Source organism: Oncorhynchus gorbuscha, linkage group LG07 (assembly GCF_021184085.1).
Source record: "Oncorhynchus gorbuscha isolate QuinsamMale2020 ecotype Even-year linkage group LG07, OgorEven_v1.0, whole genome shotgun sequence".
Taxonomy (NCBI): domain Eukaryota; kingdom Metazoa; phylum Chordata; class Actinopteri; order Salmoniformes; family Salmonidae; genus Oncorhynchus; species Oncorhynchus gorbuscha.
The window spans coordinates 61,665,128-61,687,196 of NC_060179.1; the positions used below are offsets into that span (position 1 = coordinate 61,665,128).

At 44.9% G+C, this 22,069-nt stretch overlaps 1 pseudogene; it reads left to right on the forward strand.

The window, feature by feature from the left end:
• LOC124039025 overlaps positions 1–22,069 on the forward strand; it is a 76,011-nt pseudogene that overhangs the window by 14,665 nt on the left and 39,277 nt on the right.

Here is a 22,069-nt window from a genome sequence, read left to right on the forward strand (position 1 = left end):
AGATAAAGCAAAGCAGTTTGACAGATACAATGACACAGAGTTACACATGGAGTAAAACAAACATACAGTCAATAATACAGTATAAACAAGTCTATATACAATGTGAGCAAATGAGGTGAGAAGGGAGGTAAAGGCAAAAAAGGCCATGGTGGCAAAGTAAATACAATATAGCAAGTAAATCACTGGAATGGTAGTTTTGCAATAGAAGAATGTGCAAAGTAGAAATAAAAATAATGGGCTGCAAAGGAGCAAAATAAATAAAATAGATAGAGGTTCCTTGTCTTTTTTGAGCAACACTGTAATGCGAGCTGTGTGCATTGAGTCTGGGAGAACTCAGTTTTTGCAAAAATCATCCAGCATTGGCATGAAAATAGGGCTAAGTTGGGGCCAAAAAGCTTTGTAGAACTCTCTGGGGAATCCATCTGGGCCTGGGGACTTGTTAGGTGGGATGGAGGTAATTGCCTCCAGGATCTCCTCAGGAGTGAAGGGGGAGTTGAGATCTTCTTGGTCAGTATCTGATATTTTAGGTAGCGAGATTCCCTCTAGGAAGGAGTGGAGTTCTGTCTCCGTGTGTTTTCTCTCAGAGGTATATAGTTTGCAGTAAAAATCATGAAAAGTTAAATTGATATTTTTTGGGTCATATGTGACCTCGTCCTCTGCTGTTCGGATAGCCATGATTGTACACTTTGACTGCTCTTTTTTAAATTGGTAAGCAAGCAATCTACTGGGCCTATTGCTATACTCATGGTATTTCTGTTTAGTAAAGAAGACTTCTTTTTTAAAATCTCCCGAGTATAGTCCAAATTCAGTTTGACTTTGGCTGCTTTAAGTTGACTCCAGGAGGTGCTATCTGGGGATTGTTTATGTACTCTTTCACAGCTTTCTAGCTCCCTCTCAAGATCTAGCCTGTGTCCTTCCATTGATTTTTTCTTAGAGGAAGCAAATGCAATTAGATTACCTCTTAGTGTGGCTTTGGCAGCATCCCACATTGTGGCCGGAGAAACAGGAGAATCTTTGTTGTCTTGTGTGTAGTTGTCTGTCCATGTAGTTACCAATGTATGGAACGCTTCATTTGATAACATGGAGGTGTTGAAATGCCAGCTCTTTGACCTCGGGATGTTTTTGCAGAGGTCCAAGCGGAGGTGGACAAAGGCGTGATCTGAAAGTGCTATGGGTCTGATTGTACACGTGGCTGAATTTACGAAACTCTTTGGGATAAAAATGTAATCTATACGGGAGTAGCAGTTATGAACATTAGAGTAGTATGTATAGTCCATAGATGAGCTATTAGTCTCTCTCCAGATATCTATCAGTCCCATCTCTTTAGTAAGAGAGTTCAACATCTTTGCAGATCTAGGATTTGTGATGGGGACTTGAGATGACTTGTCTAGGGTTGGGTTAAGCGTACAATTAAAATCTCTGGCCACCACGCCAAAGGAAACAAAATTATCATTGAACAGGGTTATCATTTTTGACATGAAGGCAGGAGTATCTGTGTTAGGGGCAAATATGTTTAAGATAGTAATTGGTTGTCCATACAGTGACCCAGTTATCAAAATAAATCTCCCCTCCGGATCAGATATGTATTTGTCAATTATGAATGGAACATTCGTATGGATAAGTATGGCTGTACCTCTACGGTTTGATTTGAAGGATGAGAAATACACCTGTCCCATCCAAGCTCTACGGAGTTTGACATGTTCAGCATCACAGAGGTGTGTCTCTTGTAATAGCGTGATGTCTGCTTTTTCCTTTTTTAGAGCACATAGTATCTTTTTCTGTTTTATTGCATGGCCTAGACCATGGCAGTTCCATGTCAATAGATTTAAGGTGCTAGTCATCGTCATCGGACAGTAATCAAACTTTAGTGCAAGTCATCTCTGGGTAAAGGTGGATTATAGTTACAGCTGCGTTCTCATAAAAGGAAAATAAATGGTGTACATAAAATAACAATCTCTGAACACCTCCCCCGCTTAGTCTCAATTCTGTGTTCCGAACCCCCCTCTAATATAGCTATAATGACATATAAAGATGTCTCGGTCAATGGAGTATTTCTTCACCTCGTCAAACTCTCTGCGCTTTCTGCGTATTCCAGCTGACAGGTCCTGGTGTAAAGTGAGTTTGGCATTTCCCACTGCAATGGTGTTGATTGTCGCCGCCTGTAGGACTCGTTCCTTGTCGGTGAATCTCAGGAAACGGATGGTGATTGGGCGCGGTGGTTGTCTGGCTGCTGGTGGGGGCCTCAGTGCTCGGTGAGCTCTCTCGAGTTCTATGGGCCTGTCGGTGGACAGGTGGAGCCACTCAGGAAGTTTGTCTTGCAGGTAGCGGATCAGTGGCATGTTTCCCTCTTCTTTTTCGCCCAGATTTAATAGAACACAATTATTCCTTCGCCCCCTGTTTTCCAGGTCCTCTGTTTTCTCTTCCAGATGCTCTATTTTCTTTTTAGCATATGCTATTGTTTCCATGGCATCTGTCAATAAGTTTTCCATGGATAGGATTCGCCCCTCTGCCTCGTCCAGGCGCCCTGCGTTTATGGTTCTTGATGTCAGGCAAAGCATTTTCCAGGATTGTCACCTTGCCCTCTATCGCACTGAGCTGACAGTTAATGGCATCTAATTTAATGTTGAGTTCTGTACGGTGGGATCTCAACTCAGAAAGGATGTCTTAGAGTGTGGGGTTGGCATTCGTTGGGCCTCGGGGGGGGGGGGGGGTCTCTTGCTCTTTGCTTTTTCTGAAGCTAGCTGCTTCTTGGAGGCCTTTTCCGTTGCTAATGCCCGAGTCCGGGTACAAATGTTACCTGTAATGTCGCCATGACTTTTTGACTAAAGCTAAAGGAGTTTAAACTTGAAGTGGAGGTAAGATTAGGAATTGGAAACTACTTGTGAGGAGCTCTTAGTTCATGGCCATCTCGTTCAAGGGTCACGTGATCCCCCTGTTGTTTATGTTCAATGCAAAGAATTCATTCAACAGTGCTCTACTGCCACCGCTGCCACCTCTACCGATACGGCCACCAGCTCTACCGCCGCCACCTCTACCGGCACCATCACTAGCTCTACCTCCACCGCCACTAGCTCTAATGCCAAAACCTCTACCTCGACCACATCTATCTCCGCCACAACCTCCACCCTGCAGCCTACCCGTGTCCAAATGTTGGTAAGAAAATGAAAAAGTCTGTTAGAAGTGTTTATTGTACCAATACTCATGTGTTCTTGTTGTTTGTTTGTTTTTGCTTAAACCAACAACCAACAGCTGCAGCAGGTCTATTGGAGCTGTCCCTGACGTCGAGGCTCCAGGAGTCAAGGCCGAGGAAGAGGAAGGCAGAGTCTGCGGCTATACTGACAGCCTCACCTTACAAAAGGTTGCTGGAGGAAAAGGCTCGACAGAAACATCAACAAGAAGAGAGAGAGAAAGAAAATGGTGCAGGTTCTTCAAATAAAAGTTGTCTCAAAGAAGGTTGTTGCAGCACAACAAGCCACATCAGCCACCAAAGAAGGTTGTTGCAGCACAACAAGCCACATCAGCCACCAAAGAAGGATGTTGCAGCACAACAAGCCACATCAGCCACCAAAGAAGGTTGTTGCAGCACAACAAGCCACATCAGCCACCAAAGAAGGTTGTTGCAGCACAACAAGCCACATCAGCCACCAAAGAAGGATGTTGCAGCACAACAAGCCATATCAGCCACCAAAGAAGGATGTTGCAGCACAACAAGCCACATCAGCCACCAAAGAAGGTTGTTGCAGCACAACAAGCCATATCAGCCACCAAAGAAGGATGTTGCAGCACAACAAGCCACATCAGCCACCAAAGAAGGATGTTGCAGCACAACAAGCCATATCAGCCACCAAAGAAGGATGTTGCAGCACAACAAGCCACATCAGCCACCAAAGAAGGTTGTTGCAGCACAACAAGCCATATCAGCCACCAAAGAAGGTTGTTGCAGCACAACAAGCCACATCAGCCACCAAAGAAGGATGTTGCAGCACAACATGTTATGCAGGTGAATGAGGACCCAAAAGCGACTTGGCGAAAACAGAGTCTTTAATCCAGTAAAGTAAATTTACAATCATAAGGCATAATTCCACTCGTAATGACGAGAACAGACTGGAGACTCGATCAAGAACTGCAGGTTGCCTCGGGAAGGCACTTGAACGTAGCAGACTCAGACACCTGCTCACCACGCAGCATCTGAGGGAAACACGACACGACAGGGCGATACACAGACACAGCACGGTGAACAATAGACAAGGATCCGACAGGGCAGAAACGGAAAACAAGGGGAGAAATAGGGACTCTAATCAGGGAAAAAGATAGTGAACAGGTGTGGGAAGACTAAATGATTGATTAGGGGAATAGGAACAGCTGGGAGCAGGAACGGAACGATAGAGAGAAGAGAGAGAGGAAGGGAGAGAGAAAAAGGGGAACGAACCTAAAAAGACCAGCAGGGGGAAAATGAACAGAGGGAAAAGCAAAATGACAAGACAATCTAAGACAAAACATGACACAACAAGCCACATCAGCCACCAAAGAAGGATGTTGCAGCACAACAAGCCATATCAGCCACCAAAGAAGGTTGTTGCAGCACAACAAGCCACATCAGCCACCAAAGAAGGTTGTTGCAGCACAACAAGCCACATCAGCCACCAAAGAAGGTTGTTGCAGCACAACAAGCCACATCAGCCACCAAAGAAGGTTGTTGCAGCACAACAAGCCACATCATGTCATGTTTGTCATTTATTATCTTGTCTTGTCCCTGTGCTTCCCATTCTATTCGTTTCCCTCTGCTGGTCTTATTTGGTTCTTTCCCTCCTTCTAGCCCTCTCTCTCCCCCTCCCTCTCTCACTCTCTCGCTCTCTCTTCTCTCTATCGTTCCGTTCCTGCTCCCAGCTGTTCCTATTCCCCTAATCATCATTTAGTCTTCCCACACCTGTTCCCGATCCTTTCCCCTGATTAGAGTCCCTATTTATTCCTTTGTGTTCCGTTCCTGTGCCGTCGGTTCCTTGTTTTGTATTCACCATGCTGTGATTGCGTTTCGCCCTGTCCTGTCGTGTTTTTTGCCGTGATTGTGTATCACCCTGTCCTGTCGTGTTTTGTGCCTTCATCAGACGCTGCGTGTGAGCAGGTGTCTCAGTCGACTACGGCCTGCGCCTACCCGGCGACCTGCAGTCTGTGGCCGCTTCTCCAGTTGTTTTCCCTCTACAAATCTAGAGGATTTCAGTTATTCCGTTTTGAACATTAATAAACTCTGTTTCTGTTAAGTCGCGTTTGGGTCCTCTTTCACCTGCATGACAGAAGGAACCGACCAAGGAATGGACCCAGCGACTTCAGACGCTGTTTACACTGCCGTCAAGATCCAAGGAGCCATGCTCGGCAGACACGAGCAGGAATTGTCTGCTGCTCGCCAGGCCGTGGAAAACCTGGCTGCTCAGGTTTCCGACCTCTCTGGACAGTTCCAGAGTCTACGTCTCGTGCCACCTGTTACTTCCTGGCCTGCCGAGCCTCCAGAACCTAGGGTTAATAACCCACCTTGCTACTCCGGGCAGCCCACTGAGTGCCGCTCCTTTCTCACGCAGTGTGAGATTGTGTTCTCTCTCCAACCCAACACATACTCTAGAGAGAGAGCTCGGGTTGCTTACGTCATTTCACTCCTTACTGGCCGGGCTCGAGAATGGGGCACAGCTATCTGGGAGGCAAGGGCTGATTGCTCTAACAAATTCCAGAACTTTAAAGAGGAGATGATTCGGGTTTTTGACCGTTCAGTTTTTGGTGGGGAGGCTTCTAGGGCCCTGGCTTCCTTATGCCAAGGTGAACGGTCCATAACGGATTATTCCATTGAGTTTCGCACTCTTGCTGCCTCTAGTGAGTGGAACGAGCCGGCGCTGCTCGCTCGTTTTCTGGAGGGACTCCACGCAGTGGTTAAGGATGAGATTCTCTCCCGGGAGGTTCCTTCAGATGTGGACTCTTTGATTGCTCTCGCCATCCGCATAGAACGACGGGTAGATCTTCGTCACCGGGCTCGTGGAAGAGAGCTCGCATCAACGGTGTTTCCCTGCTCCGCATCGCAACCATCTCCCTCCTCTGGCTTTGAGACTGAGCCCATGCAGCTGGGAGGGATTCGCATCTCGACTAAGGAGAGGGAACGGAGGATCACCAACCGCCTGTGCCTCTATTGCGGAGTTGCTGGACATTTTGTTAATTCATGTCCAGTAAGAGGCCAGAGCCCATCAGTAAGCGGAGGGCTACTGGTGAGCGCTACTACTCAGGTCCCTTCATCTAGATCTTGTACTACTATGTCGGTCCATCTACGCTGGACCGGTTCGGTGCTACATGCAGTGCCTTGATTGACTCTGGGGCTGAGGGTTGTTTCATGGACGAAGCATGGGTTCGGAAACATAACATTCCTTTCAGACCGTTAGACAAGCCTACGCCCATGTTTGCCTTAGATGGTAGTCATCTTCCCAGTATCAAATTTGAGACACTACCTTTAACTCTCACAGTATCTGGTAACCACAGTGAGACTATTTCTTTTTGATTTTCCGTTCACCGTTTACACCTGTTGTTTTGGGTCATCCCTGGCTAGTATGTCATAATCCTTCTATTAATTGGTCTAGTAATTCTATCCTATCCTGGAACGTTTCTTGTCATGTGAAGTGTTTAATGTCTGCCATCCCTCCCGTTTCTTCTCTCCCTACTTCTCAGGAGGAACCTGGCGATTTGACAGGAGTGCCGGAGGAATATCATGATCTGCGCACGGTCTTCAGTCGGTCCCGAGCCAACTCCCTTCCTCCTCACCGGTCGTATGATTGTAGTATTGATCTCCTTCCAGGGACCACGCCTCCTCGAGGTAGACTATACTCTCTGTCGGCTCCCGAACGTAAGGCTCTCGAGGATTATTTGTCTGTGTCTCTTGACGCCGGTACCATAGTGCCTTCTTCTTCTCCGGCCGGGGCGGGGTTCTTTTTGTTAAGAAGAAGGACGGTACTCTGCGCCCCTGCGTGGATTATCGAGGGCTGAATGACATAACGGTTAAGAATCGTTATCCGCTTCCCCTTATGTCATCAGCCTTCGAGATTCTGCAGGGAGCCAGGTGCTTTACTAAGTTGGACCTTCGTAACGCTTACCATCTCGTGCGCATCAGAGAGGGGGACGAGTGGAAAACGGCGTTTAACACTCCGTTAGGGCATTTTGAGTACCGGGTTCTGCCGTTCGGTCTCGCCAATGCGCCAGCTGTTTTTCAGGCATTAGTTAATGATGTTCTGAGAGACATGCTGAACATTTTTGTTTTTGTCTATCTTGACGATATCCTGATTTTTTCTCCGTCACTCGAGATTCATGTTCAGCACGTTCGACGTGTTCTACAGCGCCTTTTAGAGAATTGTCTCTACGTAAAGGCTGAGAAGTGCTCTTTTCATGTCTCCTCCGTTACTTTTCTCGGTTCCGTTATTTCCGCTGAAGGCATTCAGATGGATTCCGCTAAGGTCCAAGCTGTCAGTGATTGGCCCGTTCCAAGGTCACGTGTCGAGTTGCAGCGCTTTTTTAGGTTTCGCTAATTTCTATCGGCGTTTCATTCGTAATTTCGGTCAAGTTGCTGCCCCTCTCACAGCTCTTACTTCTGTCAAGACGTGTTTTAAGTGGTCCGGTTCCGCCCAGGGAGCTTTTGATCTTCTAAAAGAACGTTTTACGTCCGCTCCTATCCTCGTTACTCCTGACGTCACTAGACAATTCATTGTCGAGGTTGACGCTTCAGAGGTAGGCGTGGGAGCCATTCTATCCCAGCGCTTCCAGTCTGACGATAAGGTTCATCCGTGCGCTTATTTTTCTCATCGCCTGTCGCCATCTGAGCGCAACTATGATGTGGGTAACCGTGAACTGCTCGCCATCCGCTTAGCCCTAGGCGAATGGCGACAGTGGTTGGAGGGGGCGACCGTTCCTTTGTCGTTTGGACAGACCATAAGAACCTTGAGTACATCCGTTCTGCCAAACGACTTAATGCCCGTCAAGCTCGTTGGGCGTTGTTTTTCGCTCGTTTCGAGTTTGTGATTTCTTACCGTCCGGGTAGCAAGAACACCAAGCCTGATGCCTTATCCCGTCTGTTTAGTTCTTCTGTGGCTTCTACTGATCCCGAGGGGATTCTTCCTTATGGGCGTGTTGTCGGGTTGACAGTCTGGGGAATTGAAAGACAGGTTAAGCAAGCACTCACGCACACTGCGTCGCCGCGCGCTTGTCCTAGTAACCTCCTTTTCGTTCCTGTTTCCACTCGTCTGGCTGTTCTTCAGTGGGCTCATTCTGCCAAGTTAGCTGGTCATCCCGGTGTTCGAGGCACTCTTGCGTCTATTCGCCAGCGCTTTTGGTGGCCGACTCAGGAGCGTGACACGCGCCGTTTCGTGGCTGCGTGTTCAGACTGCGCGCAGAAGAAGTCTGGTAATTTTTTTTTTTCTGCTTCTGCTCCTGGTCTTGCTGGGTCTCAGTCTGTTCCCTGCCATCGCATCTCTCCTGTTCTTGTCCCTGCCCTTGCTGTGTCTCAGTCTGTCCCTAGTTCTCATTTTTTTTCGATAGTACCTAGTTTCCCTTTTTCCCCTCGTTTTTCCTTACGGTCCTGAGGAGACGGCACAAATCTTTCTGAGAATGCTGGACAGTTTTCATGGCCTCCGTTGCCGCCAGTGTTCCTCCTCAGAGTCCCATAATTCACGTCACAGTTTTGGAGGAGTTCTGTCAAACGTTTGATTCATTTCCGTCATCTCTTCTTTCATCCCTGTGACTTAACGAAAAACATAAGGGCCAATCAGGGTACTACTCTAAAAAAATAGCCTTTCTTTCCAGAAACCCTCGTCTTGGGCAGACACAGCTCCCCTGGGACAAGAACAGGAGAGATTCGCGATGGCAGGGAACAGACCGAGACCCAGCAGACCAGTTTCAGAAGCAGAAAAAAAATTACCAGCCTCCTTCTGCGCGCAGTCTTCCCAACGCGCAGCCACGAAACGGCGCGTGTCACGCTCTGGGTCGGCCACCAGCGCTGGGGGATAGACGCAGAAGTGCCTCGAACACCGGGACTCCCAGCTAACTTGGCATGAGTGGGCTACTGAAGCAGACGAGTGGAAACGGGCAGGAGGTTACTAGGACAAGCGCGGCGACGCAGTGTGCGTGAGTGCTTCTTAACCTGTCTTTCCCAGCCCCAGACTGTCAACCCGACAATGTGCGCCCATAAGGAAGAATCCCCCTCAGGATCAGTAGAAGCCACAGAAGAACTAAACGGGCAGGATAAGGCATCAGGCTTGGTGAACCGGACGTGTTCGAAAAACAACGCCCAACTGGCTTGACCCGGGCATTAAGTCATTTGGCAGAACGGATGTACTCAAGGTTCTTATGGTCTGTCCAAACGACAAAAGGAACTCCGTTCTTTAGAAGATCAAAAGCTCCCTGGCGGAACCGGACCACTTAAAACACGTCTTGACAGAAGTAAGAGCTGTGAGGGGCAGCAACGACCGAAATTACGAATGAAACGCCGATAGAAATTAGCGAAACCTAAAAGCGCTGCAACTCGACACGTGACCTTGAACGGGCCAATCACTGACAGCTTGGACCTTAGCGGAATCCATCTGAATGCCTTCAGCGAAATAACGGAACCGAGAAAAGTAACGGAGGAGACATGAAAAAGAGCACTTCTCAGCCTTTACGTAGAGACAATTCTCTAAGCGTGCTGAACATGAATCTCGAGTGACGGAGAAAAAATCAGGATATCGTCAAGATAGACAAAAACAAAAATGTTCAGCATGTCTCTCAGAACATCATTAACTAATGCCTGAAAAACAGCTGGCGCATTGGCGAGACCGAACGGCAGAACCCGGTACTCAAAATGCCCTAACGGAGTGTTAAACGCCGTTTTCCACTCGTCCCCCTCTCTGATGCGCACGAGATGGTAAGCGTTACGAAGGTCCAACTTAGTAAAGCACCTGGCTCCCTGCAGAATCTCGAAGGCTGATGACATAAGGGGAGCGGATAACGATTCTTAACCGTTATGTCATTCAGCCCTCGATAATCCACGCAGGGGCGCAGAGTACCGTCCTTCTTCTTAACAAAAGAACCCCGCCCCGGCCGGAGAAGAAGAAGGCACTATGGTACCGGCGTCAAGAGACACAGACAAATAATCCTCGAGAGCCTTACGTTCGGGAGCCGACAGAGAGTATAGTCTACCCCGAGGAGGAGTGGTCCCCGGAAGGAGATCAATACTACAATCATACGACCGGTGAGGAGGAAGGGAGTTGGCTCGGGACCGACTGAAGACCGTGCGCAGATCATGATATTCCTCCGGCACTCCTGTCAAATCGCCAGGTTCCTCCTGAGAAGTAGGGACAGAAGAAATGGGGAGGGATGGCAGACATTAAACACTTCACATGACAAGAAACGTTCCAGGATAGGATAGAATTACTAGACCAATTAATAGAAGGATTATGACATACTAGCCAGGGATGACCCAAAACAACAGGTGTAAACGGTGAACGGAAAATCAAAAAGAAATAGTCTCACTGTGGTTACCAGATACTGTGAGGGTTAAAGGTAGTGTCTCAAATCTGATACTGGGAAGATGACTACCATCTAAGGCAAACATGGGCGTAGGCTTGTCTAACTCTCTGAAAGGAATGTCATGTTTCGAACCCATGCTTCGTCCATGAAACAACCCTCAGCCCCAGAGTCAATCAAGGCACTGCATGTAGCACCCGAACCGGTCCAGCGTAGATGGACCGACAAAAAGTACAGGATCTTGATGGAGAGACCTTGAGTAGTTGCGCTCACCAGTAGCCCTCCGCTTACTGATGAGCTCTGGCCTTTACTGGACATGAATTAACAAAATGTCCAGCAACTCCGCAATAGAGGCACAGGCGGTTGGTGATCCTCCGTTCCCTCTCCTTAGTCGAGATGCGAATCCCTCCCAGCTGCATGGGCTCAGTCTCAAAGCCAGAGGAGGGAGATGGTTGCGATGCGGAGCAGGGAAACACCGTTGATGCGAGCTCTCTTCCACGAGCCCGGTGACGAAGATCTACCCGTCGTTCTATGCGGATGGCGAGAGCAATCAAAGAGTCCACATCTGAAGGAACCTCCCGGGAGAGAATCTCATCCTTAACCACTGCGTGGAGTCCCTCCAGAAAACGAGCGAGCAGCGCCGGCTCGTTCCACTCACTAGAGGCAGCAAGAGTGCGAAACTCAATAGAATAATCCGTTATGGACCGTTCACCTTGGCATAAGGAAGCCAGGGCCCTAGAAGCCTCCCCACCAAAAACTGAACGGTCAAAAACCCGAATCATCTCCTCTTTAAAGTTCTGGAACTTGTTAGAGCAATCAGCCCTTGCCTCCCAGATAGCTGTGCCCCATTCTCGAGCCCGGCCAGTAAGGAGTGAAATGACGTAAGCAACCCGAGCTCTCTCTCTAGAGTATGTGTTGGGTTGGAGAGAGAACACAATCTCACACTGCGTGAGAAAGGAGCGGCACTCAGTGGGCTGCCCGGAGTAGCAAGGTGGGTTATTAACCCTAGGTTCTGGAGGCTCGGCAGGCCAGGAAGTAACAGGTGGCACGAGACGTAGACTCTGGAACTGTCCAGAGAGGTCGGAAACCTGAGCGGCCAGGTTCTCCACGGCATGGCGAGCAGCAGACAATTCCTGCTCGTGTCTGCCGAGCATGGCTCCTTGGATCTCGACGGCAGTGTAACGAGCGTCTGAAGTCGCTGGGTCCATTCCTTGGTCGGTTCCTTCTGTCATGCAGGTGAAAGAGGACCCAAAAGCGACTTAACAGAAACAGAGTTTATTTAAGTCCAAACAGGGAATAACAAAATCCTCTAGTCTGTAGAGGAATAACTGGAGAAGCGGCCACAGACTGCAGGTCGCTTCGGGTAGGCGCAGGCCGTAGTTGACAGAGACACCTGCTCACACGCAGCATCTGATGAAGGCAAAAAACACGACAGGACAGGGCGATACACAATCACAGCAAAAACACACAACAGGGCGAAACACAGCATGGTGAATACTAAACAAGGAACCGACGGGACAGGAACGGAACACAAAGGAATAAATAGGGACTCTAATCAGGGAAAGGATCGGGAGGAGGGAGAGAGAGAGAGGGATAGAAGGAGGGAAAGAACCAAATAAGACCAGCAGAGGGGAAAAGATAGAATGGGGAGCACAGGGACAAGACAAGATAATAAATGACAAACATGACATGATAATATCCAGGATTATCGCTTTGTTTAAAACTGGAATAATGTGGACTCTGTTTCCGTTAAGTCGCTTTTGGGTCCTCATTCACCTGCATAACACTCAGAGCCATGTATTTAGTATGAAAATAAAATAATGATATCTGGCTCTGGTCAACTTAAAACATCCCATCGTAGTCCATTGCTGAATTCTTAGAAGCTCCTGCAAGCTTTGCCCCCAAACCTGCTCATCTTGAGTTCTCTCCCTGGACTCCTGTAATCCATTCCTTCCTGGACTCTACTCCAGAGGTTCCTATCTCCCCTAATCGGCATTCTAGTCTTTAGCTCAGTTCAATGTTTCCTGTAATCCCCATTGCTTCTGGTTGGAGTATCTGCGTCGGTCACTTTGTCTGTGTTCACCGTGCTGTGTCTCAATGTATCGCCTAATAGTGTCGGTGGATGCTGTGAGTAATGCGTTGCGCTCCGAAGTAATTCTGTCAGAGTGCTCGTCATTCATGCGTATACTTATATGATTGTAAATTTGCTGCTGGATTAAGGCTCTGTTTAAGCCAGGTAAAACGGATCATCACCTGCATGTTTCCCTTCTTTGGTGGCTTCGTCTTTGGTGTGATATAGCTGACGATGCAACAGCGATGGCTAATGTCTTGTATATCATCACGATGCGAAATATATTGATTTAATGCTACTAACATCACTCTTTTGGTGGCTGATCGGCTTGTTGTCTTTGGCATCCCGCTCTTTGAGTATTGATATGGCTTGTTATTATAACAATACTCTTTTGGTGGCTGATCAATTGGCCTGTTCGATGCTGCAATCTTTATTGGCTATTATAGCTGTTGTCTGCAACATCCTTCTTGTGGCTGATGTGGTATATAACAACACTTCTTTGATATAACGCCTCTTTGTGGCTGATATATGGCGACACGTGCCGCATCCTTCTTTGGTGGCTGATGTGGCTTGTTGTCTGTAGCGGTGGCTGAATGTGGCTGTTGATAGCAACCTTCTTTGAACAGCACATTTATCTTTTCTCTCTCTTCTTGTTGATGTTCGAGCCTTTTCCTCCCATGAACCTTGTAGATCATCTAGCGCGCCCAGTCTGCTCTCTTTCACCGACGCTGTCCTGGAGCTACCGACGTCAAGAACGCTCCAATGACCTGCTGCAGCTGTTGGTGTGGTTTAAGCAAAAATGATAACAACAAGAACACATGAAATGTGTACAATATTTACTAACAGACTTTTGCATTTTCTTAACATTGGTCATAATAAATATAAAGTAAAAAATTATAAAGAATAAATCGATAAAAATAGAAGACTGGCATTAGAAGCTAATTGAGTGATGGTACGGTAGAGGTAGTACGGTGGCATATCTCGTGGCATGAGCACTGTTGAATGAATTCTTTGCATTAATTTATAAACAAAATAGAGGGGGATCGCGTGACCCCTTGAAACGAGATAACCGAAAACTAAAGCTCCTCTAAGTAGTTTCAATTCCTAATCTTACATACACTTCTTAAGTCCAAAAGTCGTAAGCGCTGGGTAACGGTATTGCCGGGACGCTCGGTGTGCTGGCGGAAGTAAACTAGCGGAAAAACAGAGCAGAGGATTCCCGGTTTGGCCCACCTTTCATCCTTTCTGAAGTTGAACGTACAGGACTCAACGTGGGAATAGATGCCGGTGAACTGTCGGCTCAGTGCGGGAGCATCTGGGACGCTGGCATCAAGAGACCGCTATGTCCCTATCCATGGAAAGCGTGATAGACTGGCATATGCTGAAAATGAAACACATCTGGAAAACAGAGGATTTACGGCGAAAGAGTGTAATTGTGTTCTGAAAAGAGAGAAGTGTACTGTCCGCTCCCCTACTGGAACAAACTCTGTCCACTTGTCTGAGAGCTCACCCACCAGCGACCGAACGGCCGCGCTATTTTTGAAGTATCAACACCATTGCGATGGCGCTCACTACACCAGTCAGCAGGAAAGCGGAAATTTGGCGAATACTCGATGACCTGTAATTATAGCTGTTAGGGGGAAACTAAGCGGGCGAGGATGTTTATGTACACCATTTATTTTCGCATAGGAGCGCGGCTGTAACTATATTTTAACACGAGATGACTACGTGTTCGATTACTATCGATGGCGACACACTTAAATCTGTGACATGGGAGCTATACCATGAATTTACAAACCATACAAATAAAAAACAAGAAATATATATTAACAAAGGAAAAGCGAGCATCCCGCGCTTCCGGGATTTTGCCTGCTGTGATAAGCTGAGCATGTCAAACTCGTAGGCAGATTGCATTTCTCATCCTTCAGTCAGGCCCGTGGAAGTACAGCCATACTTATCCTCGCAGAATGTTCCGTTCATAATTGACAAATACATATCCTGATATCCTGAAATTATTTTGATAACAGTCTGTATGGACAACCGAACTATCTTAAAGCATCTTGCCCCTAACACAGATATACTAAACTAAAAATGATAACCCTGTTCAATGATAATTTCTTTTCGCTGAGCGTGGTGGCCAGAGATTGCAATGCGATTAACTTGAGCCCAAGGCAAAGTCGTCTCAAGTCCCCATCACAAATCCTAGATCTGCAAGATGCCGGGTCTCTTACTAAAAAGTGGGACTGATATCTGGAGAGAGACAATAGCTTTCATCTATGGACTGTACGCTCTCTCTAATGTTCATAACTCTCCTCCACGACATAGATTACATTTTTATCCCAAAAGGATTTGAAATGGGATTCAGCCCACAGCGTCAAGCAATCCAGACCACATAGCCTTTTTCAGATCCGCGCGCCTTTGTCCCTCACAGCCCGGATACTAATGCAAAACATCCCGAAGGAGTCAAGAGCTGTCCAACACCTCCATCATTATCAAATGAAACGTTCCATACATTGGTAACTACATGGATAAACAACTACACACAAGACAGCAAAGATTCTCCTGTTTCTCCGGCCACAATGGCGGGAGTAGCTAAAAGCCACACTAAGAAGGTAATCCTAATTGCATATTGCTTCCTCTAAGAAAAAGCAATGGAAGCACAGAGGCTAGATCTTGAGAGGAGCTGGAATGCTATGAAAGAATACATAAACAATCTCCAGACAGCACCTCCTGGAGTCATCTTAAAGCAGCCAAAGCCAAACTGAATTTGGACTACACTCGGGAGATGAAAAAATAAGTTTTCTTTACTAAACAGAAATACCATGAGTATAGCAATAGGCCAGTAGGTGCTTGCTTACCAATTAAAGGAGCAGTCAAGAGCGTACAATCATGGCTATCCGAACAGCAGAGGACGAGGTCACATATGACCTAAAAAATATCAATTTAACTTTTCATGATTTTACTGGAAACTATATACCTCTGAGAAAAACACACGGAGGCAGAACTCCACTCTTTCCTAGAGGAATCTCTTCACCTAAAATAATCAGATACTGGGCCAAGAAGGTCTCAGCTCCCCCTTCACTCCTGAGGAGATCCTGGAGGCAATTACCTCCCATCCCCACCTAATTTTTGAAGCTAAGTGCAGAGAGTTCTGCAAAGCTTTTTAGCCTGAAATTAGCCTATTTTCATGCCAATGCTGGATGTTTTGCAGAAGCTGAGTTCTCCCAGACTCAATGCCTCCTTCAAGTACAGTACAGTGTTGCTCAAAAGACAAAGGAACCTCTACATCTATTTTTATTTATTTTTAACTCCTTTATTTTATTTCACCACTTTGCACATTCTTCTATTGCAAAACATTTCCAGTGATTTACTTGCTACATATTGTATTTTACTTGCCACCATGGCCCTTTTGCCTTACACCTTCTCACCTCATTTGCTCACATTGAGTATGTAGACTTGTTTACTGTATTATTGACTGTAGTATGTTGTTTTACTCCATGTGTAACTCTGTGTCGTGTATCTGTCAAACTGCTTTTGCTTTATCTTGGTCAGGTCACTGAATATAAATGGAATTTTGTTCTCTACCTGGTTAAATAAAGGTGAGAATAAATCAAATAAAATCAAATATCCTGCCCGACACTTTTCGGCCCGTAAGCTTGTTTAGTTCGACCTACACAAATGGTGCAATTGCTGGCCAAACACTAAACCTCTTCTTCCCAAAATAATAAAAGCAGACAAACTGGATTTATTAGAGACTATACTCTCTTCTGATAGCATTCACCGCGTCTTTTATTTATTATTGATCAAAGTAAACAGGAACCCCTGTCTACTTGTATACTTCACTGGATCAAGCTGAAGAAGAAGCGGATCATTAAGGATGGGTGGAACTTTTCTGTTCTCAGTCTTACGAAAAGTTAATATCATTTAATATATTAAATTGATCAAATCTCCTATATATCCATCTGTGAAAGATAGTCTAACTTTAGTGAGCGGGCACAGATACCAATACAATACTTTGAGGAGGAAGCAATCAAGTATTAGTGTTTCTGGGTAAAACTTGCGTGATATTTACTCTACATACAATCCTCCCTCCCATTTGAGACACAGGCGTGCGAGAGTAGAGTTTCACATTTATAAGATACATTTGAACAAATCCACCTCTGTCACCATACATCATAAAGGTGAATGCACCAATTTGTAAGTAAAACACCGGATAAAAAGACGTCTCATAAATGACTAAATGCAAATGTTAAATCAACTCACCAGCTCTATGAAATATTCCAATGGAAGGCACAGGAGTCTGGTGCTTTTTCAGAAGTATCTTTCCTCCTGGATGTCGAATCAAGAGCGTCTCAAACTGGATCTCCCTCAATTAGCTTAGTGGAAAAATGATAAATCGAGGTAGTATCTCCTAGACTGAACTATTTATTTCAGATGCTCCCATGCTACGTCTCCCAGTTTCCTTTTTCAAAACAACTAGCAAAAGCATCTGGAAATTTATATGGGGCCAATAAAAAAAAAACCTGGATCAAGTTCTCCATATAAACAATTTAAGGGTGATCTTATTATATAAATTTAACCTTTGCTGTTGCGTCTGCTATCACGGTAATACATGGATCACAAACAGACAGAGTCAACAGTAGTTCGGAATCGAAAGCCTAATCTGTGGTTCATTGCCGCCGTAGTCTCATTAATAACTTTAATTGAGAAATTATAACCAAACGCCGATTGCAACACACTAGCGTGGAGGACTGTAAGAAATACCGGGAATTTCATCCCAAATATTCTCCTTTCATATAGTAGGCAAGGCTTGCCAAAAGTGAGGATGCCGAACTTAATCTTGGCATCTCTAAATCAAGACTGCTTTTCAGACCTATTTCCTCAAAGCCACTCACACTGAAATACTTTTCAAAAACTCTGCGAAATAGTAATGTGTAGATCCCCATTCAAAATATATATCTTCAAAATTAGACATGTCATTTGAGAAGGAGTTTAAGAACTCAGTTGACCCTTCCTAGTAATCCATTAAAACTAATATTATATCTAAAATCCCTTCTGTCCTCACTAATAATAGAAAAAAGGACTGCCAATTCTGACTATCAGTGATGGTTATGGAAGCGAGAGGACTGCGACAAAAATATAATACTCCTGTGAGGTAGTACAAGCCACACAATACAAATTTTATTACCTCCTTTGAGACTCCATAGAATGAAAATGACATCTCTCTAACTGTAAAAATATCTGAAAATATTATTTTAGATAAAATTGCCGAATTTTCTTTTAATCTACTCACATCCTGCTGCAGAAAAAGCACTAGATGTGCAGTTTGATATGACAAAAATGTATCCATCTTGAGTAGGGACACGTTCTTGATCCTGACAGAAAAAATTTGCTATGACTATTACACTTTGCTAAGAAATGTATTATTTATTAAAGGGCCTCTAATATTATTAATTTCTCTAATAAACCCTCCTGCATTTTAAAATGTGGATTGACAGATTGTGACTTTCTCCCTCTTGAAAAGCGACCTCCACAAGTTTGATAGACTCTGGTCTCTCAACTATATTTCAAATTAGTTAGAAAGTGAATGAGGTGTTAGGAAATGGTAGATACATGTTGTGTAGGTGCTGTAAAATCTAAAAACAGATATTTTGCTCGTCGTCCAGCTAAGAGCCCTGGAAATAGCAATAAAACATGATAATACTCTATGCGCAAGTTTTATATTGATAATTATATATACATATACACATATATATATATTTAATTTTTAATTTGTATGATTGTTTTTTAAATATAAATTATTATTTTGTATTTCTACATCTTTTAAAAAATTGTCCCAGATCTGTAATGTGGAGATGTGTTTTGTTGGTTGATTGAAAAAACAAGAAAACTAATTTAATAAAACTTTTAAATTGAAAAAAATAAATAATACATGTTGGAGTACCAATAAACACTTTCTACCAAGTATGCTGCTTCTGCTGTTTCCTTCATTTTGATTACTTTTTCTTACGAGGAAATAGGCCACTCTTGGTTCGCGAGTCTGCTCTGAAGATCGTCGGCTCTCCAAAAGTACAGCCCACTGGCCGAGCCCCACTCCTCTCTCTACACTGGCCAACTTGTTATAGGCCTTCTTGAGGATGTGCCGGAGCATTTAATTATATACCTATGGATTTCCCAGGATGGAGTCTACTGCTGCTATTGCGGGGGCCTTCGGGCCCGCTGAGCGTTACTTGTTTATCTGTGATAACACATTAATCCAGTTGTGGAATACCCTGGCTCTTTGCGTCAAGCTCCGGGAGTGTGAGGGTTCTTCGGGGATACGGCAAGACTATGGGTGAGTAGTGGGCCAGGCGACAGATGTCCTGCTCGATCAACCTAAGTCGCTCGCCACCAACTGGAATAACCAACCAGCAGCTGTTCTTTTCATCCTCTTCCAGGAAGAGAGAGGCGTGCTCTGCACCGCTGTGAAGCATAGGTACTGTGACTGTGAGCCCTCTCTGTTCTGGTCGTCCCGTGCTGTCTGTTTTTCTCCGATACCACGAAGACGGCGGTTTCTGGGCACTGTGTCTCTCCTCCTCATGCAATCATATAACGAATGTCCCTAATATTTCGATGTCCTCATAGGCCGTAAAGAGTCGGTATAAGCTCGATAAAAAATGCTAGGCCCTCAAAGACCGATTGCTACGGTATAAACGATGGTGAAGATGAGCTTTCATGGCCGCCAATGCGGCCCTGCATACTAAGCTGCTGAACTATTGTAAAGTCCGATATATATCGGAATGGAAGTAATCCGTCCTGTCAGCAGGCAAACTGGGATATTCCATTGTTGAATGTGTTGACAAGGAATACCTGATGGAAGAAGGCTGGCACCCCGGCCTAAGCGGGCTCTCCTCCTTCTGTGGTGCTGTAGGATCTTGGTGGGCGCTGGCGGCCGCACTGGGATGTATACGCGCTCTCAAACCACTCCACGTCTGTTTTCTTGTATGGTGGCGCAGATAAAGAGCAATGAGTATTTTAGGGAGCTGAAAGGAACTATTTTCTAACTACCCCCACACACGGACTTTATTAGTACCCCAGACAAGAATCGGTTTCTTTCAAACCACCGATAAGTATTGTAGTAACCTGCAGGGAAAGTGCCAAAAGCCCTCTTTAAAAAGCGTAGCTACTCTGTATGACAGAAAATGTGTAAAGCAACAAAGAGACAAAAACAAAGACTGGCTTTGTAAGCTATCGGTCACTAAGAGGCCGGTTACACGGTAGTAACATGAATTACTACTCATAAAAATGATCTATATAACTAAATAGTTGATTATTTATCTTAAAACTTCCTATATAGTTTGTTGGCGATTTCCATCACATATATATTATACGGTTATTGCTGCAAATGAAGGAGCGTGTTCTCAGTCAACTTACCTGAGTAAATAACAAATAAAATAAAAGAATATATATACCAAGTGAAGTAGGAAATTTATACACCCTTAGCCAAATACATATAAAGCGCGAGGGGATTTCTAATTCCACGGCCATTTAATCCCGGTGAAACATTCCTGTCTTAGGTCATTAGGATCACCACTTCATTTTAAGACTGTGAAATGTCCGTGGCTAGTAGAGAGAATGATTTGTTTCCTTCACATTCCCGGGTCGAAGTTTACATACGCAGTGTCAGAATTGCATTTTAAATTGTTTAGCGGGGCCCGAAAGCGTTTCCTTCCACAAAGCACCACAATAAGTTGGGATTTGGCACATTCCTGACAAACTGGTGTCACCTGACTCCGGGACAACCGGAATAACGCTACGTTTTAGTTCTGCCCTACAAATTTTCTAGGATTGAGGTCAGGAAATGTGATAATGTACACTCAACTTTGTTGTCCTTAAGCCATTTTCCGCAACACTGGAGAGTATATTTGGGGTCATTTTTGGAAGACACATTTCTTAGCTTTAACTCTGACTGATGTCTTGAATGTTGCTTTTGTTATATCGTTATTTTTCCTCCTCATAATGCCATATATTTCAATGAAGTGCTGTCCCTCGCGGCAGCAATGCATCCCCGCAACATGATGCCGCCCTCCCCATGCTCCGCCGATTGGGATGGTGTTCTTGAGTACCCAAGACTCCCCCTTTTCCTCCAAACATAATGATGGTCATTATGGTCAAACGGTTCTATTTTGTTTCATAGACAGAGGACCCAGAGGTTGCGGTTTGCAGACGCAATGCTCTGGGTTTCTGGCTGGTTTTGGATGCCCAGTGACTCAGCCACGCTGAGCGGCCTATCAAGTTATCAATGTAGGACTCGTTTTGCTGTGGATATAGATACCTGTTTGGCACTGGCATCCTCCACAGGCAGCATCTTTGCAAAGGTCCTTTATGTATTGCATTCTGCGGGGTTGACGCACCGTCGCCACAATGCGTTCATCTACTAGGAACACAGCGATCTCCCTCCTGGCCGGTATGACGGCTGAGTCGCCATGAGTGTTTATGCTCGCGTACTATTCTGTGTGCAATGAAAGCGTGAGGGCCTTCAGGCATTTGGAAATTGCTCCACAGGGGATAAGACAAAGACTACTTTTTTCGAGGTCTTGGCTGATTTCTTTTGTTTTTCCCATGATGTTAGCAAAGAGGCACTGAGTTTGAAAGGTAGGCCTTGAAATACATCCCTGAGTACACCTCAATTGACTCAAATTATGTCAATTTAGCCTATCAGAAAGCTTCTAAAACCATGACATAATTTTCTGGAGATTTTCAAGCTTTTAAAAGGCACAGTCAACTTTAGTGTATGTTAACTTCTGGCCTGGAACGATAGGAGTGAATGATAGGAAGAAATAATATGTCTGTAAACAATTGTTGGAAAAATTGCTTGTGTCATGCTCAAGTAGATGTCCTAACAACTTGCCAAACTATAGTTTGTTTACAAAGTGTGGAGTGGTTGAAAAAGCAGTTTTTAGAACTTCAACTAAGTGTATGTAAACTCTATTTCAACTGTATATATATATATATATATATATATATATATATATATATATATATATATATATATATATATATATATATATATAAAATATATATATAAAATTGATCATCTTACCACAAAATTATTTAATTAATTATATATTAAGTTGTGATGCCTGAATGACATTTTTTGGTTGAGGCAAGAGCAGTAGCCAGGAAAGTGTTGTGGAAATCATTTGGTGACATCTGTGAGTGTAATGTGAATTACAGGAGGCAGCAAGAGCTGAATTACATGGCAAAATGTGAATGTTGCAAAAGTTAAAGAAACCATACAGCTCTATGCAGAGATGACTATTTTTTCAGTTTCCACTACCAAGTTAAAAAACATATTTAGGTTCAGTTGAAGAACAGTGCAGATGCAAGATGGGTAACAGGGTGACACTTTTGTGTTGTTTTAGTGACATCATTCTGTTGCAAACTTTGCATCACTGTTCTAAAAAAATGAATGTGTAATACTTTCCAAATGTATTATAA